Here is a 14,025-nt window from a genome sequence, read left to right as displayed (position 1 = left end):
AATGACACTAATCTTGACTTGTCTTGCACATCCTTTGGTAGAGATGTATTTCTAGCACCGCACCCGATCATTATGGTCCTTAAAATTCTGGATAATTTCAGATTGCTATTGTCCATGATTGTATAATAAAAAAATAATAATTGTAACCATGTTTGGTTGAAAGTGTGCATCATACTGTGCTCAGTTCTGGTCGCCTCACTACAGGAAGGATGTGGACACTATAGAGAGAGTGCAGAGGAAACTTACAAGGATGTTGCCTGGATTGGAGAGCATGCCTTATGAGAATAGGTTGAGTGAACTTGGCTTTTTCTCCCTGGAGCGATGGAGGATGAGAGGTGACCTGATAGAGGTGAAAAGATGATGAGAGGTATTGATTGTGTGGATAGTCAGAGGCTTTTTCCCAGGGCTGAAATGGTCGCTACAAGAGGACACAGGCTTAAGGTGCTGGGGAGTAGATACAGAGGAGATGTCAGGGGCAAGTTTTTTATGTAGAGAGTGGTGAGTTCATGGAATGGGCTGTTGGCAACAGTGGTAGAAGCGGATACAATAGTCTTTTAAGAGTCTTTTGGATAGGTACATGGAGCTGGGGGGGACATCACGTGATGACGTAGGATCGAGACGCTGGAACCCAGCTCTCCCGTAAAAAATCAATAAATTAATGTCTAAATGAAGAAAAGTTAGTCAATACTTTCTAAAAGTTACTTATAAACTACTCTGGATTGTTTCAAGTTATGCCTCACAAACAGAAGGTGAAGAAAACTACTACCGTGAAAGCAACGCAAGTTGGAACAGAATCAAGGCCCACTTCTGCCAAAGAACCGCGGGCTCAGATACATGATACCGCCGACGATACAGAATAGGAAACTGCGGCAACATTGACCATTTCTAAAGGAAAAGATCAACGAGAACTGCGCAAACGTGAAGGAAGGAGCATGTGCAAATGGGAGCAACCAGAACCACAAATCCCAGTTACGACTGAAACTGAAAGTGAAAGTGAATCTGAGAGAGAGTCGGATTCTCTGGAAAAATCAGATGAAGATAGAGGCAAAAGTCTTTCTGGAAATATGGAAAAGACTTTGATGCAAATAATGCGTAAATTAGTAAAATTAAACACATTAAAAGTAATCAAAAGAAAAATAACAAATATGGAGATAATGTTTGATAAAATGACAAAAAGACAGGATAAAATGGAAAAGAGAATTATAGATTTGGAAACTACAATGGAAGAAATAGTTGAAAGAATGAATAAAATGGAAGATGATATTACTGCCTGGACATCAGAAAGAAAACAATTTATGGAAAAAATTGATAAGCTTGAAAATTTTAGTAGACGAAACAATATTAAAATTGTTGGACTTAAAGAAGATGTAGAAGGAGAAGATCCAATAATTTTTTTTCAAAAATGGATCCCTGAAAAATTGGAAATGGAAGAATATACTCTAATTGAGATCGAAAGGGCTCATAGAGCCTTAAGGCCAAGATCTCAAGCTGATCAAAATCCACGATCAATTTTGATAAGATGCTTAAGATACCAAGATAAAGAAAAGATCCTGAAGGCGGCTGCCCAACGTGCCAAAAAGAGAAACGGGCCATTGATGATAGCAGGGAAGGCAGTTCTTTTTTATCCTGATATAAGTTATAACCTTTTGAAGAGAAAGAAGGAATTTAACCCAGCGAAAAATGTCTTATGGGAAAAGGATTATAAATTTATAATACGTCACCCAGCAACGCTGATAATTTTTTTGGAGGAGGGAAAAAGAAGATTTTTTAACGATTATCGATAAGTGGAGGAGTTCGCACAAAAACTTCCATCTATTCACTAATTATACATAGAGACTTCCAAGCGTGATGGATTAAAGATGAAGATAGAGACAGTGAATGGAAGTGATGGACATTTAAGGATGATACAGGGGAGAAAAGCAAAATTTCAGAAATAATAATTGAGAATAGTATTTTTTTTCTTATATATATATTCATCTATGTTGCGGGGGGGCTGGGGAGCTTTGGATCGGTTACTGCGGGATTCACGTGTGTAATCATGGCGATTGCCATGACCCGTACAACAGAGGGGGGTAATGTTGTGTTCCTTTTTTTTCACAACATTAGTAGGGGGGTATTTTGTTTTTTTCTTTATACTCTATTTTTCTTCTATCTTTCCACCTGGATGATCGGTGGGGACGCACATAGCAACATGGAGAATTTTGAAAAGATTTCCCAAGATACCACGAAAGTTGAAAGATTAGGGTTACAATTTCCAAATTTTAAGAATTATTATAAAGCAAACCAACTTAGATTTCTTGCATCTTTTTTTGAGAAAGATAAACAGGCATGGATTAGAATAGAACTGGATAAAATAGGAGAAAATACACCAGAAGATTTTATATATAAATGGGAATCTAAATGAATACGGGAAAAGAAAGAATTTCCTATATTAAAACATTTGATTGACTTATGGAATAAGATAAATGTTGATGATGAGACAAAGAAATCTTTATTAGCAAAGAGATCTTTAATTCAAAATCCTTTTACAATGGATAATCAACTTTTATATAATTGGTTTCAAAAAGGGATTAGATATATAGGAGATTGTTTTGAAGGAGGTATATTAATGTCATTTGATCAATTAAAGAATAAATATAAAGTATCAAACAATACTCTTTTTTGTTACTTCCAACTAAGAGCTTATTTAAGAGAAAAATTAGGTCAAACAATGTTATTGCCGAAATCTAATGAAATAGAAACTTTAATTCAAAAAGGAAAGATTGAGAAATTTATTTCTTATATGTATAACTTGATTCAAAAACAGACAATTAAACAAGGAGTCCATAAGTCAAGACAAAAATGGGAAAGTGACTTGAATATTAGAATTGAAGAAACAAATTGGTCAAGACTATGTCTTGATAATATGACAAATACAATAAATATCCGGTTAAGATTAGTGCAATATAATTTTTTACATCAATTATATATTACACCACAAAAAATAAATTAATTAAACCCAAATTTATCCGTTTAGTGTTTCCGATGTAAACAAGACATCGGTACTCTTTTACATTCTACTTGGTTGTGTTCTAAAATTCAACCTTTTTGGACAAATTTAAGAGTTTTATTGGAACAAATTATTGGAACACAACTTCCACATAATCCAATATTATTTTTACTAGGCGATATTGAAGGGATAAAACCGAAACCCAGATTGAATATATATCAGAAAGAATTTATAAAAATTGCATTGGCAGTAGCCAAAAAGACTATTGCAGTTACTTGGAAATCGGATACATACTTAAGTATAGATCGTTGGAAGAAGGAAATTTATGTCTGCATTCCACTTGAAAAAATTACTTACAATTTAAGAGATAAATATGAAACATTTTTGAAAATTTGGCGCCCTTATTTACAAAAGACAGGATTAAATATATAGGTGCTCCGAAGATGAAATAATTAGTTATTTGGGGAAATAAATAAATATATATACTAAAGTTATTTTGAACTCCATGGAGCATGTGGGGATCTTCCGAAATCCAGGCACTCTTTCTTTCTTTCTTTTTTTTCTCTTTCTTTCTTTCTTTCTTTCTTTCTTTCTTTCTTTCTTTCTTTCTTTCTTTCTTTCTTTCTTTCTTTCTTTCTTTCTTTCTTTCTTTCTTTCTTTCTTTCTTTCTTTCTTATATAGGGATGTTAGGGGGGAGGGGTTAAGGGGAGGGGGGTAGGGTATATTTATATTTTTTTCTCATATATTTTCTTTTATTCCTGTAATTATTTGAAAACTCAATAAAAAAAAGAAAGAAAATAGAGGGCTATAGGTAAACCTAGTAATTTCTAACGTAGGGACATGTTTGGAACAACTTTGTGGGCTGAAGGGCCTGTATTATGCTGTAGGTTTTCTATGTTTCTATAAACACAAGAGATTCTGCAGATGCTGGAGATTTAGAGCAACATAGACAAAATGCTGGAGGAACTCAGCAAATCAGGCGACATCTATGAAGAATAATAAACAGGCAATATTTTGGGCTGAGATCCTTCATCAGATTCTTCACCAGGCCCAGCAGTATAGCGACTCAATTTTCCAGAATTTTGTAGTTTGAGCCTAGCATCAGAATAACCTGTACCACTCCAAACTCTGATAGTACAGTACTGTGCAAAAATCTTAAACACATTAGATTTTTTACATGGTTTCAGATGGCTTGGCATCTACTGAGCCCTGAGCTCAACATCATTGAGGCTGTTTAGGATTATTTGGAGAGACAGAAACAAGCAAGACAGCCAAAACCTGTTAAAGAACTGAGACAAGTTCTCCAAGATGCTTGGAGCAACCTACCAGTACATTTTCTTATAAAATTGCATGGCAGTGTACCTAAGGAAATCGGTGCAGTTTTAAAGGCAAAGGTGGTCACACCAAGTATTGATTTGATTTAGTTTTTTGCTATTTCCTACTCTTTGTGGTAATTTTTTTGATATTTAGAAACTCTTCATTTCATTATTTTTGAAAGCACCTTTGCTTCACAGAATGATTTTACATGTGCCTAAGAATTTTCCACAGTGCTATATGTCCACTCTCACACAACTATGAGGTGAGGGAACTGTAAACAGGAGACAAGGAATTGGTATAGAGCTAAGGGAAAGGGAACAAAAATGGAAGGTGGAAAGGAAAGAGAGGATGAGTACAGGAGACACAGGTTGTCTTGGTGGAAGATCAAAGTTCATACTATTGTGTGGTGGACTGCCCAGGCCAAATATGAAGTGTTGTTCTTGTGGTTCCATCCACCTGCTACCCACATATCTTAACCACCATATACTCTGCCTCATCTGATTCTATCTGCCTTTCATCTCTCCTTTAATGGTTCCCGTAATCACCTTCCTTAGTTATCAGGTTCCACCGCTTGTAGCTTTTGTGCCTGTCCCTATCACCTTACAGATGCTGCCTCCACTTCCACCCTCCCTTCCCGCACCTGGCCCCATCTGCCTCTTTCTTTCCCTCATCTCCTTCCACTCATCACTTAGCTGCCTCTGGTCTCCCAACTTCACTCCCCTCCCCACCCCACCTAGCATCAACTGCCCATCAACACTGCTTAATTCATCTATCACTTACCTGTCTCACATCTTTATAATGGCTCTCTTCCCTCTTCTCTCTCAGTCCTGACAGCCGCAACTCAAAGCCTTGACAATTCTTCTAACCCCATCCTCCACCATTTTGCTCTTTGCTCTATTTTCTGTTGCTTCTACTACCCTGTGTGTTGAAGTACATATAAAAATTGAATAAATATTGTATTTTATATAATATTATAGTGGTAATACAAAAGCATTATGATGTAGATAAAATGATTATAAATGCCATTTGTGACATTATCCAGAGAACTTCACTGGAGACACAAGGAGAAAGGTGTGTCTAGAATCTGGAGAGACAGCCTATCTGCTGGAAGACCTCAGCAGGTTGATAAGCATCTGTGGAAGCAAAGGAATAGTTAACATTGCTCTATCAGGACCAGATCCAGATGCAAAGTTTGAACTTGAAATATTGATATTTCCTTTCCTCCCACAGATGCTGCTTGACCTTCTGTGTTCTTTGTTGAAGATTGTTTGTTGTTAAGGCAATTTGTCCTTTGTTGAGTTAAATAAAAGCCCTTTGTTATCCTTAATTCTTTTGTAAATACTTTGTTTGAATCTTGAACAAAAATCAAATGACTCCTTAGGATTTTTCCACACCTTCCAAAGTAAGACATGTTTTGCAATTTAAATATTTAGCACTTTTGATTATTCCTTACCTAAACCAAAGCCTCCTGCTTAAGCTTGTAAATAATTAATTGGGAAGCACATGCTTGAAATACTTTATTGCATGCAGAGGGAGTGTATAATCCCTGCAGTTCATTTACAATAAACTATGCAGTTCCCTTGGTATAAGCAGTCTCTTTCTTTATTAGCAGCCTTGCGATCTCTGTATGGTTATGATTAACCCATGCAATGTTTTTTTTTAAAATGTGAAACTGTTTTCTTTTGTCCACACTTTGCAGTCAGAAATACCATATAGCCCTGGGCTAAAGGAGAAGTCACTAATGTTAGACTTATCAAAAACATATTTGTTATTTGTCCTCAAAGGACAAAAGGTGAGCACACTGGGGCTCAATTTTTTTTAAGCAAGTATTTCCTTTTACTGGAGAACAATTTCATGTAATGTCTTCTGATTATGTGTTTTAATTATTTTAATAATACCTAGAGTATAACTCTTAAAAATGTAAGTGCTTTTGCTTGTAACTGTATTAAAAGATTGATGTAAAGAGGAGTTTTGCATTGATTAAACATCATAATACTGGCTGAGTTAAAATATACATTTTACTCTAGTTTTCTTCAGGTAGGTTCACATGATTATAAGCAAATAATATACCGCAGATGTTGAGATGTTGAGATCGACATTATTTCATCTTCTTAACCAAACTGTTCATCTTCCTTTGTGGTCAATAATAGATTATGATCTCAAGAACTCCTCTTTGCTGAACAAATTCAAACTTCTTGTGTGATTCTAAAAATTCCCACAGTATTAGAACTGTGAATTACTAAGTTTCATCAGGACAATGAGAGGTGACTTGATAGAGGTGTACAGTATGGTAAGAGGCATAGACTGAGTGGAGAGCCAGAGACTTTCTCCCAGGGTAGAAATGACCAATTTGAGGAGGCATTATTTAAAAGTGATTAGAAGAATGTATAGATAGGAAGGATGTAAGAGGTAAGTTTTCACACATAGAGTGGTGAATTTATGGAATATGCTGTCAGGGCCATGGTAGAGGCAGATACATTAGGGACCAATAAAAGAAATTTAGATAGGCACATAGATGATTGAAAAATGGAGGGCTATGTGGGAAGGAAGGGTTAGATTAATCTTGAGTAGGTGAAAAGGTCTGCATAAGATTTTGAGCCGAAGAGCCTGTACTGTGATGCAATGTTCTATATCTCTCCCTATGTCTCATCAATTTGTTGTTGTTTCCTACCTTGCTTTGGCTCAATGTTTCATCAACTTGAAGCCAGTATTCAGTTTTAGTGGTTTTCTGCCTACTAATAAGTGGGAAGCTAGGATTCCCTGGATGCCTAATAACATAGAGCATAAACTTTTAATATGGAAGGAGTATTGCAAAGGGTGGTATGACAGTGTCTTAGTATCCTAACTTAATTGGTATGAATTGACCTTGGATATGCAATCCATTTCTTCCTTGAATTTTGCTTCTATATAGAGAAGCATCAACATTTAGTAAAATTAGAGGTATCTTAATAAAGTGGCCGCTAAATGTACAGTATGTTTGTGGTCTTCTGCTGCTGTAACCCATCCGCTTCAAGGCTTGACGTGCTGTGGATTCAGAGATGCTCTTCTGCACATCACTGTGGAAACGTGTGATTACTGTTGCCTTCCTGTCAGATTGAACCATTTTCCTCTGACGCTCATTAACAAGGCTTTTTCCCGCCCACAGAACAGCCACTCACTGGATTTTTTTGTTTATTTTTCATACAATTCTCTGTAAACTCTAGAGACCGTTGTATGTGAAAATCCCATGAGATCAGCATTTTCTGAGATACTCAAATCACCCCACCTGGCACAACAATCATTCCATTGTCAGAGTCACACTCCTTCCCCATTCTAATGTTTGGTCTGAATGACAACTGAACCTCTTGACCATGTCTGCATGCTTTTATATATTGAGTGGCTGTCACATGACTGTCTGATTAGATATTTGCATTAAAAAGCAGGTGTACAGGTGCACCTAATAAAGTGGCAACTGAGTGTATTTCTCCTGTCACAAAATTTGCCATTGCAGTTCGAAGCTAGCTAAGCTCATCCAAGGAGTTAGAAGGAGTAAAATAATTTGCTTCAGTGACCTTTAATGGCAAGCACTGGGGAAGTTCAGCCAAATATTGATTTTGTTCACTATCTAACTACTTCTTGTGAGGGATGTCTACATGTAACTCCACCATGGCTGGCCTCTTACATCCTTCCTGTACATTCTCCCAATCAGTTTAAAGTAATGCCAAGACAGGTTGCGAATGGAAGAGGGTTGAGCATGGGATGGCAGCCCCATCCCATAAGACCCAGAGCTACAGAAACTCCAACAGAAGTTCCAAAGACCTCATCCCTGGGAGAGGAAGGATCTTCACCTAGTAATGAAAGACTGGCCAGGACAGAGAACTCTGGCGAGCTACTGTCATCACCTTTATCCCAATACTGTTGATGATCTTAGGTAAGTAAGTAAGATGTATATGTGTGGATGTAGGAACCCAGAAATGCCGGGAGTTTTCTATGATTTACTACCTGATTAAGTAGTATGTTAGCACTTCTTGGGCTCATGGCAAAGATTTGCCATTTTGATGGAGACCTGCTGTCATCCACTGGATTGATGTAAACATATGTATAGGTGTATCTCTGAAGAAAATGTGCGCTTCCTATAAACACCTTCAGTCATAGTCAATATCAATTACAGTATTTTAATGTAAAAAAGACAGGTCTGATTATGTATATTATTAACCCTTCATCTTGTAATATTATGAGGGAGGTTGCTAGTCTAATTTTTACAGAAATAGTGAGTAAAGATTAATATTGTAAAGTATTTTCTTTAATTTTTCATTTTAGATGTTTTTCTGTCATATTTGAATAAATACAAAATTGGATTAGACATTAATTACAGAATCTGTTCATCAACCTGCACTGTACAGTGTGCAAAACCTCAAAGAAAAACACAGGAAGACTAACCCATGGGTTAATGTAGGCACCAATAAATGAAATAAATGAAGGCTTGCCTGTCAGATTGAGCAGATGAACAGCCCCTTTTCCCAGCATTACAGAGTCATGACTGTGGGAAAATTAATTTAAGCGGCAGTTCATTTCTAATGAATTTCATTCAAGCGGTTAATATTGCCCTTTGATGTTATGGTAACCTTCATGGATCATTGCATTATATAAATATATTTTATTTCATGCCTGTTTAAAAAGGTTGCTGGGTGTACTTACAGTTGGCATTGGTGCTGAAAAGGAAAATGCAAATATAAAAAAATTGTATGTTTTGTCTTTGACAGAAGTAATTCAAATATGAATATATTGTTTATATGGAAGATCATTCAATTAATAAACAACCTAACCAGTTACATGTGTGAAAATGTCAAGATTGAATCCTCAGCTCACAACCTAATCAATAAAAAGAAATGCCAGATGATAACTTTAACAGTCATAACCTAAGTTTTAAAGTTTTTTGCTCAAATAATTGTGGCATTATGGTATGCTAACATGAAGTTTATGTATGGTGTGTTCTTTGTAATACTGTGCATTTTGAGTAAGAATTCATGTAAATTTACGACTTGAAATAAAATTAGCTTTGCAAATGAACATTAATTCCAATCCATGTTCCAAAGGATCGTAGAAGTTGTCATGCATAAATTTATTCAACATGTGCCAATTAAAACATATATTGTATATTTATTCATATTTATAACTATATTCACATATTTTGTGCTATGGTTTTTAAATTTATATATATATATATAATATATTCACATTAAAGAATCACTGACTCCTGATGAAAGTATATGTGGATTATTACACAGATGTACTGTAGATACAGATCTGTAGCCATGAGTAAGCTAAAAAAAGCTTTGATAACTTCATAGGTTTATTAAGAATAGCTGGCATGTATTTCTGTTGTAAGGCACCTTGGACATATTTTTATATTAGGGATCATTGGATATGATGCTGTGGAATTAAAATGGAGTTGAGGTGTTGATTAATCTTGACTTAATTTGAAGGCAGTAAAAGGTTGGGATAACAAATATTAAAATTCAAAGTTCAAAGTAAATTTATTATCAAGTACATATATGTCACCATGTTCAAAGGTTCACTTTAATATTGGGGTATGCATATGATATACAACCTGAAATTCATACTCTTCACAGACATCCATGAACCAAGAAACCACATAGAATGAATGAAAGAGACATTGAAGCCCCGAAGCCAGCCCTTCCCCTCCCTTTGCCCAAACAGCAGCAAAAGCAAGGACGCTCCTCCCCCCCACCTGCGTCAGCAAGAGCACCAACCCCACCCCCCCCAACATGCAAGCAACAGCAGAAGCCTCAAAGCCCCAAAGAACATGGATCCAAAGTCCATCAAAACTACAGTCCACAAACCATCACTTCAACTCTGAGACTCATTTTCTTGCAGGCATACTCAACAAATCCATAATAGAATAATAACCATAATAGAATAAAAAAAGACCACACCAACTCTGGGCATTCAACCAGTGTGCAAAAGATACCAAACTGTGTAAATGTAAAAAGAAAGAGAATAATAATAGAACAGTCTAGATATAATAATACAGGATAAACAAGCAAGAACAACCTATTTAATAGATATAGCTATTCCAAGTACACATAGCTTACAGAAATCAGTAAGTGAAAAACTCCACAAATACGTTGAATTAAAAGAGGAAATTGAAAAACTTTGGAATTTGAACAAGGTATACATTGTCCCGGTAGTAATATCTGCAACTGGTGTTATCCCAAAGGCACCACACAATAGCATTAAACAATTAGGGCTACACAGTAATATCTATGTAAATCTTCAGAAATCACAATACTAGACATCAACAGAATACTCTGGAAGTTCCTAGCAATTGTCGAATGAGTGTGACTGGCTATGCCTGTACCTCAGGTTTTACCAGCTTGAGTTGAGAAAAAAATAAACAAACAAACAAGCAATAAATATCAAGAACATGACATGCAGAGTCATAGGTTGTGGGAACAGTTCAGTAATGGGGTAAGTGAAGCTGAGTGAATTTATCCCCTCTGGTTCAAAACCCTGATGGTTGAGGAGTAACAACTGTTTCTGAACCCGGTGGCATGAGTTCCTAGGCTCCTGTACCTTCTTTCTGGTGGCAGCAGCAAGAAGAGACCATGCCCTGGGTGGTAGGGGTCCCTGATGATGGATGCTGTTTCCCTGCAACAGCATTTTGTGTAGACTTGCTTAATGGTTGAGAAGTCTTTACCCATGATGAACTCAGTCATATCTACAACTTCTTGTGGTGTTTTTTATTCAAGGACATTGGTACTTCCATACAAGTCTGTGATGCAGCCAGCCAATATACTCACCATTACACATCTACAGAAGTTGGTCAAAGTTTTAGATGTTATGCTGAATATTCACAAACTCCTAAGGAATTAAAGGTGCTGTTGTTCTTTCTTTGTAAATGCACTGGGCCCAGGACGGGTCCTCTGAAATAATAATGTAAAGTTGCTGATCCTCTCCACCTCTGCTCTTCCAATGAGGACTGGCTTATGGACCTCTAGTTTCCTTCTCCTGAAGGCAATAATCAACTCCTTGGTCTTGCTGGCATTGAGTAAGAGGTTGTTGGTACAGCACCATTCAGCTAGGTTTACAATCTCCCTCCGATATGGCCATTCATCACCACCTTTGATTCAGCATTGGAGCTGTGCTTAGCCACACAGTCATTAAACGTAAAGTGAGTAGAACTGGTGGCTAAGCACACCCCCTTGTGGTGCACCTGTAGTGATGGAGATCATGGAGGAGATGTTGTTGCCAATCCACACCAACTGGAGACTGCAAGTGAAGAAATCAAGGATCCAATTGCACAAGGAGGCATTGAGCTTAAGGTCTTGGAGCTTATTGATTCGTTTTGAGGGGGTGATGGTATTGAGTACAGAGCTGTAGTCAACAAAAAGCATCTTGATGTACGCTGTGCTGATCGTCCAGGTTGAGTGAAGAGCCAATAAGTGTTGCTCCGAAAGGCAAAACAGAGTGGATCCAAGTCACTTCTCAGGCAGGAGTTGATAAGTTTCATCTCCAGCCACTTCATCACTGTGGATGTAAGTGCTACTAGGCAATAATCACTGAAGCAGGTCACCATGTTCTTCTTAGGCACTGGCATAATTAAAATCTGCTTGAAGCAGGTGGATACCTCAGACTGCCGAAGCGAGAGGTTAAAGACCTCAGTGAACACTTGAAACTGTTAATCAGCACAGATCTTTAGTACTTGGCCAGGTATCCCGCCTGGATTGGATGCTTTTTGTAGGTTCACTTTCCTGAAGGCTGTGTGCACATCGGCCTCAAGAGACTGAAATCACAGGATCATTGGGGGCTGTGGGAGCTCACGATGGCTCCTCCATGTTTTGATGGTCAAAGCCACCATAGGGGCATTGAGCTCATTTGAAAGTGAAGACCTGCGTTTGTCTATGTCCCTTGATTTAATTTTATAAGAGGTAATAGTATTCAAGCCTTCAATGACTCAATTTAATCTGGAATTGCCGAATTGCCCATGAGATCGCTTTCCGGAGATTGTACCTGGACCTCTTGTAACTTTTTTGGTCACCAGACTTGAATGTCTCTGATCTGACTTTCTACAGATTGAAGATCTCATGATTCATCCAGGGGCTCTGATTGGGAAAGACCTTGGATGATTTTGTGGGGACACACTCATCCACAACTGTTGTTAAAAAGTCTGTGACAACCATGGTGTATTCATTCAGATCCACAGATGAGTTCTTGAACATGACCCAGTCCACTGATTTGAAGCAATTCCATATCCACTCCGCCTCCTGCGACTACCTCTTTGTTGCCTTAATCTCTGGAGCTTTGCTCTTTAGCCTCTGCCTGTATGCAGGGAGGACAACAACCAAGTGACCGATTTACCGAAATGCAATCTGGGCATGGAACAGTAGGCATTCCTTATCTTAGTGGTCCAGTGTGTTGGGATCTTGGGTACTTCAAACTATATGCTGACAGTAATTGGGCAGGGTTTCTTCAAACAAGCCTGGTTGACGTTTCTGATCATGATCTGAAATGTGGCGGGATGGACTGTTTCTCATTTGGAGATAGCATCATGCAGCATCTCAAGCGCTTGATAATAGTTGGCTGCAGGTGGTATGTAAACTGAAAGGTCCATGAACACTATCTTGTTCTTCCTCTTTCGCTATTTCTTTCCTATTGCAGTTGATAGGAACTTTTTTGTCTTGTACTGTACTGCTGCCATAAAACAAATTTCACAACATATTTGTGATAATAAACCTGATTCTGAAAATAGTTGTGTTGAAAGTAAATTGTCCCAGCTCCAGGACATCTCTACAAGAGCACCTATTATTCAGGAGTGTTCTGGAGCCAGCTATCTTCATTTCTTTTAACAACCTTCACTTAATCACAAAGTCAGAAATAGTGATGTTAACTGATATTGGCACAATATTCAAATCCATTTGAAACTTCTCAACAAATGAAAACACGGAGACACAGGCTTGCCTTCTGACAAACCCTTTCCATCGTCCACAAGGCAAAGGCAGGTACATAATAAAACACTCTATATTTACATCAATGTGTCCAGGTCCATCAACTCAAAGAGCTTAACACTATCCCAGATACAGCAGCTTACCCAAATGATGCTCTTTCAACCATTCTGAACATTCAATCCCTCACTGACAATGTCTGTATTTTGCATCATCTTCAAAGCGCACTGTGATTACTCACCTAGGCTACACAAACAGCACCTCTCAAACTTGTGACCTCTGTCACCAAGGACAAGGACAGGAGGAGTATAGTTCTGGTTGCAGGTTTCCCTCAGCCATGTCACTTTGATTTATAAATATATTGTCATGTTCATCTGGTTCAACACCCTATCCAATAGCACTAGAAGGGAGTTCACAAGAAAGGCAATAAATGCTGGTTATGAAGGGAAGTTGAAAATCTGCCTCACCAACCACCTCTCACTCGAAGTCAGCATGACAAAGGGGCTGATGATTAACTTCAGGGGGAGGAAACTGGAGCTTCCAGTTCTCACTAGGGGATCACAGGTGGAGATAGTCAGCAACTTTATATTCCATATAACAATCACAGCACGGAAACAGGCCATCTCGGCCCTCTTAGTCCGTGCCGAACTCTTAATCTCACCTAGTCCCACCTACCCGCACTCAGCCCATAACCCTCCACTCCTTTCCTGTCCATATACCTATCCAATTTTACCTTAAATGACACAACTGAACTGGCCTCTACTACTTCTACAG

Source organism: Hypanus sabinus, chromosome 20, assembly GCF_030144855.1.
Source record: "Hypanus sabinus isolate sHypSab1 chromosome 20, sHypSab1.hap1, whole genome shotgun sequence".
NCBI lineage: Eukaryota > Metazoa > Chordata > Chondrichthyes > Myliobatiformes > Dasyatidae > Hypanus > Hypanus sabinus.
This window is presented reverse-complemented; position numbering follows the sequence as displayed.